The sequence below is a fragment of the Zalophus californianus genome, chromosome 16, assembly GCF_009762305.2.
Source record: "Zalophus californianus isolate mZalCal1 chromosome 16, mZalCal1.pri.v2, whole genome shotgun sequence".
NCBI classification, from domain to species: domain Eukaryota; kingdom Metazoa; phylum Chordata; class Mammalia; order Carnivora; family Otariidae; genus Zalophus; species Zalophus californianus.
This window is the reverse complement of record NC_045610.1, coordinates 16,458,209-16,464,208: the sequence shown is the minus strand read 5'-3', so window position 1 is coordinate 16,464,208 and position 6,000 is coordinate 16,458,209.

Sequence of the window (6,000 nt, the reverse complement as noted above, 5' to 3'; positions counted from 1 at the left end):
TACATCCTAACAAAAAAAGGCAAGGTTCAGAACAGCATGTTACCATTTGTGGAAAAAAGAGGGAAACTATAAAAACTCCACCAAAAAACTACTGGAACTGATAAATGAATTCAGTAAAGTCCCAGGATCCAAAATCAGTGTATGGAAATCTGTTACATTTCTATATGCTAAGAATGAAACAACAAAAAGAGAAATTAAGAAAACAATCCCATTTACAATTGCACCAAAAATAATAAAATACCTAGGAATAAACTTAACTGAAGAGATGAAAGAAGGCTCTTCTGAAAGAAGGCTGTACTCTGAAAACTGCAAACCAATGATGAAAGAAATTGAAGATGACAAAGGAATGGAAAGACATTCCATGCTCATGGATTGGAAAAACAAATATTGTTAAAATGTCTATGCTACCCAGAGCAATCTATAGATTTAATGCAATCCCTATCAAAATACCAACAGCATTTTTCACAGAACTAGAACAAACAATCCTAAAATTTGTATGGAACCACAAGAGACCCTGAAGAGCCAGCGCAGTCTTAATAAAGAAAAACAAAGCTGGAAGTGTCACAATTCCAGACTTCAAGTTATATTCCAAAACTGTAGTAATCAAAACAGTCTGGAACTGGCAGAAAAATAGACACATAGATCAATGGAATAGAATAGAAAACCCAGAAATAAACCCACAATTATATGGTCAACTAATCTTTGATGAAGGAGGAAAGAATATACAATGAGAAAAAGACGGTCTCTTCAACAAGTGGTGTTGGGAAAACTGGACAGCAACATGCAAAAGAATGAAACTGGACCACTTTCTTACAGCATACATAAAAATAAACTCAAAATGGATTAAAGAGACCTGAAACCATAAAAATCCTAGAAGAGAGCACAGGCAGTAATTTCTCTGACATCAGCTGTAGCAACATCTTTCTAGATAGGTCTTCTAAGGCAAGGGAAACAGGGACTACATCAAAGTAAAAAGTTTCTGCACAGCAAAGGAAACAATCAATAAAACTAACAGGCAACCTACAGAATGGGAGAAGCTATTTGCAAATGACAGATCTGATAAGGGCTTAGTATCCAAAATATATCAAGAACCCATACAACTCAACACCCCACAACCAAATAATGCAATTAAAAAATGAGCAGAAGACATAAACAGACATTTCTCCAAAGAAGACATCCAGATGGCCAATAGACACATGAAAAGATGCTCAACATCACTGATCATCAGGGAAACACAAATCAAAACTACAATGAGAGGGGCGCCTGGGTGGCTCAGTCGTTAAGTGTCTGCCTTCGGCTCAGGTCATGATCCCAGGGTCCTGGGATGGAGCCCCGCATCGGGATCCCTGCTCGGCGGGGAACCTGCTTCTCCCTCTCCCACTCCCCCTGCTTGTGTTCCTTCTCTCGCCGTGTCTCTCTCTGTCAAAAGGATAAATAAAATCTTAAAAAAAAAAAAACTACAATGAGATATCACTTCACACCTGTCAGAATGGCTAAAATCATCAACACAAGAAACAACAGGTGTTGGCAAGGATGTGGATAAAAAGGAACCCTCTTGCATTGTTCATGCAGCCACTGTGGAAAACAGTATGGAGGTTCCTCAAAAAATTAAAAATAGAACTACCCTATGATCCAGCAATTGCAATACTGGGTATTTGCCCAAAGAATACAAAAACACTAATTCAAAGGGATACATGCACCGCTATGGTATTGCAGCATTACTTACAATAGCCAAACTATGGAAGCAGCCCTCATGCCTATCGATAGATGAGTGGATAAAGAAGATATAACGTGTATACACACATTATAATATATAATACCTGTAATGGAATATTATTCAGCCGGAAAAAGAATAAAATCTTGTCATTTGCAATGACATGGGTGGAGCTAGAGAGTATAATGCTAAGCAAAATAAGTCAGTCAGAGAAAGACAAATATATGATTTCAATCATATGTGGAATTTAAGAAACAACAAATAAGCAAAGGAAAAAGAGAGAGAGAGAGACAAACCAAGAAACAGACCCTTAACTCTAGAGAACACACTGATGGTGACCAGAGGGGAGGTGGGTAGGGGGATGGGGGAAATAGGTGCTGGGGATTAAGGAGTGCACCTGTGATGAGAACCAAGTGTTGTAGGGAAGTGTGGAATCACTATATTGTACACCTGAAACTAATATAACACTGTATGTCAACTATACTGAAATTCTTTTTTTTTTTTTTTTTTTTTTGAGAGAGAGAGAGGAAGAGGGAAGGGCAGAAGGAGGGAGACTCCCGAGGCAGCTCCATACCCAGCACAGAGCGCAACGCAGGGCTCTATCTCACAACCCCAAGATCATGACTGGAGCTAACATCAAGAGTTGGACGCTTAACCAACTGAGCCACCCAGGGACCCCTATATTGGAATTCAAATAAACAGAAAAACAAACAAAAAAGAGGGAAAAATAACATATATCCATAATATCTTGTATATGCATAACATTTTTTAGAAGGATAAACGAGAAACTAAAAACAGACTCACCTGCTGAAGACATGGGAAGTGAGTAGATGGGGAAAGTGTAAGAGGAAGACTTTTTACTGTCTTTTATGTTTTACGTTTATGTTTAATGTTTGAACAATGTGGATGTCTTATTTATTTACACTCTGGGTGTAACCTTCAGTGTCATGGCCAACTTTCCTAACCCACTATTTAAAGCAGCAGATGGATCGTATTTCTCATCAACTGGAAGATATTGCCCTGAGTCAAACTTTCTACTGGCCAAAGGCACTGATTTCCTTTTTTTTTTTTTTTAAGATTTTATTTATTTATTTGAGAGAGAATGAGTGAGAGAGAGCAAGCATGAGTGAGAGGAGGGGCAGAGGGAGAAGCAGACTCCCCACTGAGCAAGGAGCCCAAGGACTCTGGGATCATGACCCAAGCTGAAGGCAGACACTTAACCTACTGATCCACCCAGGTGCCCCCAAAGACACTGATTTCTAAACACCAGTTGGGTTTGGGATGGAGCTGAGGTGATTTATGAGCCAGAATGGAGCTAACAGGCCCCTACTTAGATTTTGTCCCTAACTTTGACCTAAATTTTTTTTTGATTGTAGTAAAACATACATAATACAAAATTTGTCATTTTAACCATTTCAAGTGTACAATTCAGTGGCATTAAGTACATTCACAATGTTGTGCAACCATCACCACCATCCATCTCCAGAACTTTTGAACGATCCCAAACAGAAACTCTGTACCCATTAAACAATAATTCCCCCCATTCCCTTTCCCCAGTCCCAGAGACCTTCTTTTCTACTTCCTGTCTCTATAAATTTGCCTATTCTAGATAACTCATATAAGTGGAACCATACAATATTTGTCCTTTTGAGTCTGGCTTATTTCATTTAGCCTAACCTTTCAAGCTTCATCCAGGTGGCAGCATGTACCAGAATCTCTTTCTTTTTAATGGCTGAATAACATTCCATTGCATGGATAGACCGCATTTTATTTATTCATTCATCTGTTGGTGGATATTTGGGCAGTTTCCACTTTTTGGCTGTTGTGAATAATGCTACTGTGAACGTTGGTGTCCAAGTATCTGTTCGAATCCCTGCTTTCAGTTCTTCTGGGAATAAACATCTGGGAGTGGAATTGCCCTAATTTTGGCTTTTAACCAACTGAGCTTGCCAGAGCAACACTCCTGTGATTAAGATTAACTGGATGTTAAGAACGTTGACTTGAGGGATGCCTGGATGGCTCAGTCGGTTAAGCATCTGCCTTTGGCTCAGGTCAGGATCCCGGGGTCTTGGGATGGAGCCCCGGGTCGGGCTCCCTCCTCAGCGGAGAGCCTGCATCTCCCTCTCCTCCCCACTCGTGCTCTCTGTTGCTTTCTCTCTCTAATAAATAAATAAAACCTTGAGGAAAAAAAAGAACCTCGACTGTGAGTTAGAATACAAACAGTTAAATAGTGTAAGACAGCCAACATAAATGCATCACCACCAAATGGCCGAATGTGAAGCCACAGGCTCTAACACCTCCCCTCTGTTTCCACAGATGATCCACAGTTGTGTTGGTATCTCGTGTGGGTCTTCATCCTCGGACCATAAGGAATCCAAGAGATGCCCGGCACCCCTCCATAGGAAGGACAGATGGGTCAGCAGCTTCTACCTGCTCCTTGTAAATTGGAACCAGGGCCATGCCTCTTACTATCACAGTTTTATTGGCAGTCAGAAAAGCTGGCCTGTGGTGACACTAATCTATCACTTGCTAATGAGAACTCTGAAAAAGGCTGCAAGCTTAGTAATTTGCTGATTGCCTCCTCCTGACGGCCTCTGAGAGGGCTTCTGGGCAGGGACACCCCAAAAAGCATTAAAACTGTGCCAAGACACCACTAAATTTGTGAAATAAGCACTCTGCCCTGCTCACTTCTCTGGCATCAGTTTGTACTCGCCCCGGAGAGTGGATGAGTGCCTATTTTCAAAGCGGCTTTCTCTACTTAAACTATTTCAAACCCCTTCTCCCGTGGGTCAGGCACTGGGGCTTTTGGGCATGGGCTTGGTCACTGAGAAATGCCCATGAGGAACACAGCTGCCCCATATTCACCCTGTGAGCCATCTTCTCATGGCCTGGGCGCCAGGCAGAGGGCCCAAGGAGGCTCACCCTTATCTCCAAGAAGAAATGGAATGGAATAGTGAATTCTTGGTAATGGAACACCTTTCTGAGGACCCTGAGTTCAACCCGGAGCAGACATTTTTGTTGGCCAACTCCTCTTCTCCTGCCAACATCACCCTGACTTGTCATGGGAAATTAACCTCTCCCTGGTTGTCAGCCATGTGATTTAGGTATAATTAATCCCACCCCCAGTTCCAGGGATGGATTCTGATTAGCTTAAGACAGAGCATCCCAACCCCTGGAGGTAATGATGTAGTTGGCCCAAGCCAATAAGATGCAAGGACATGATTGCTGGGGTTTCTGGCAAAGAAGAGCCCCCTTCTTTGGGGGAAGCATGCAAATAAGGGAAGACATAACCTTGGGAGTTCCTGGCAGCCATTTTGCCACCATGAGGGAGAACGCGCCTGGGATTAAAACCAATACTAAGGATGATGAGAAACCTACAGAGAAGTTGGGTCCTGGCACATCGTTTGAGCCTGTATCAAGCCCCACCTGAAGTTAGCCCCATCTTGAAACGAGGTTATGTGAGCCAATAAATGACTTTTATTTTTTAAGCCAATTTGAGTTGAGTTTCTGTCATTCACAACATAAAGTTGTCCAGCTAATTCAAATCTCCAAAACCAATGCTACATAAATATAGTTCTTCCAGTGAGAAAAAAAAAATTGTTAGCTGTTTCTGTGACATATTACTAAATGTTCAGCAGAGGATAGGGCAGGAGCATGGAAAGAGGGAGTTTGGTATTGCCCTGAGGGAGAGAGACCCTGCTGACAACCACTTAGTCATGAGGAGAGACGCTATGCCCAGGTGACAGTTATTAGGGCATTAGGGCTACTCCTGTACAAATTGGAGAAAGTAGACAAATCTATCTTAGTCTTATCTCCCCCTACTCTCCCTATTTCCTCCCTATAAAATGAGGATGTTGGATTTGGTGAGCTCTGAGGCCTATCTGGCTCTAGCAATCTGTGCGTCTTTGTTTCTGTACAAAGAACGCAGGTTTTGGAACTTCACATACCCAAGTTCAGATTCTGCTGGCATCAGCTGAGCAACCTCAATTGAGTTACTTAACCTCTCTGAGCCTCGATTTCCTTTGCTATAAAATGGGGATCTACTGGCTCAGTCAGTAGAGCATGTGACCCTTGATCTGGGGGTCATGAGTTCAAGTCCCATGTTGGGTAGACCTTACTTAAAAATAAAATAAATTAGATTTAAGAAAATAAAATGGGGATACTGATTGTACCTCCTATATAGTGACTTTTGTGAGGACTAAATGAAATCCCAGATATGAAAGTGCTAGTACAGGGCCTGGCATGTGGTATCCACCCCGTAAATGTCAGCTCTCCTTACCCCATCC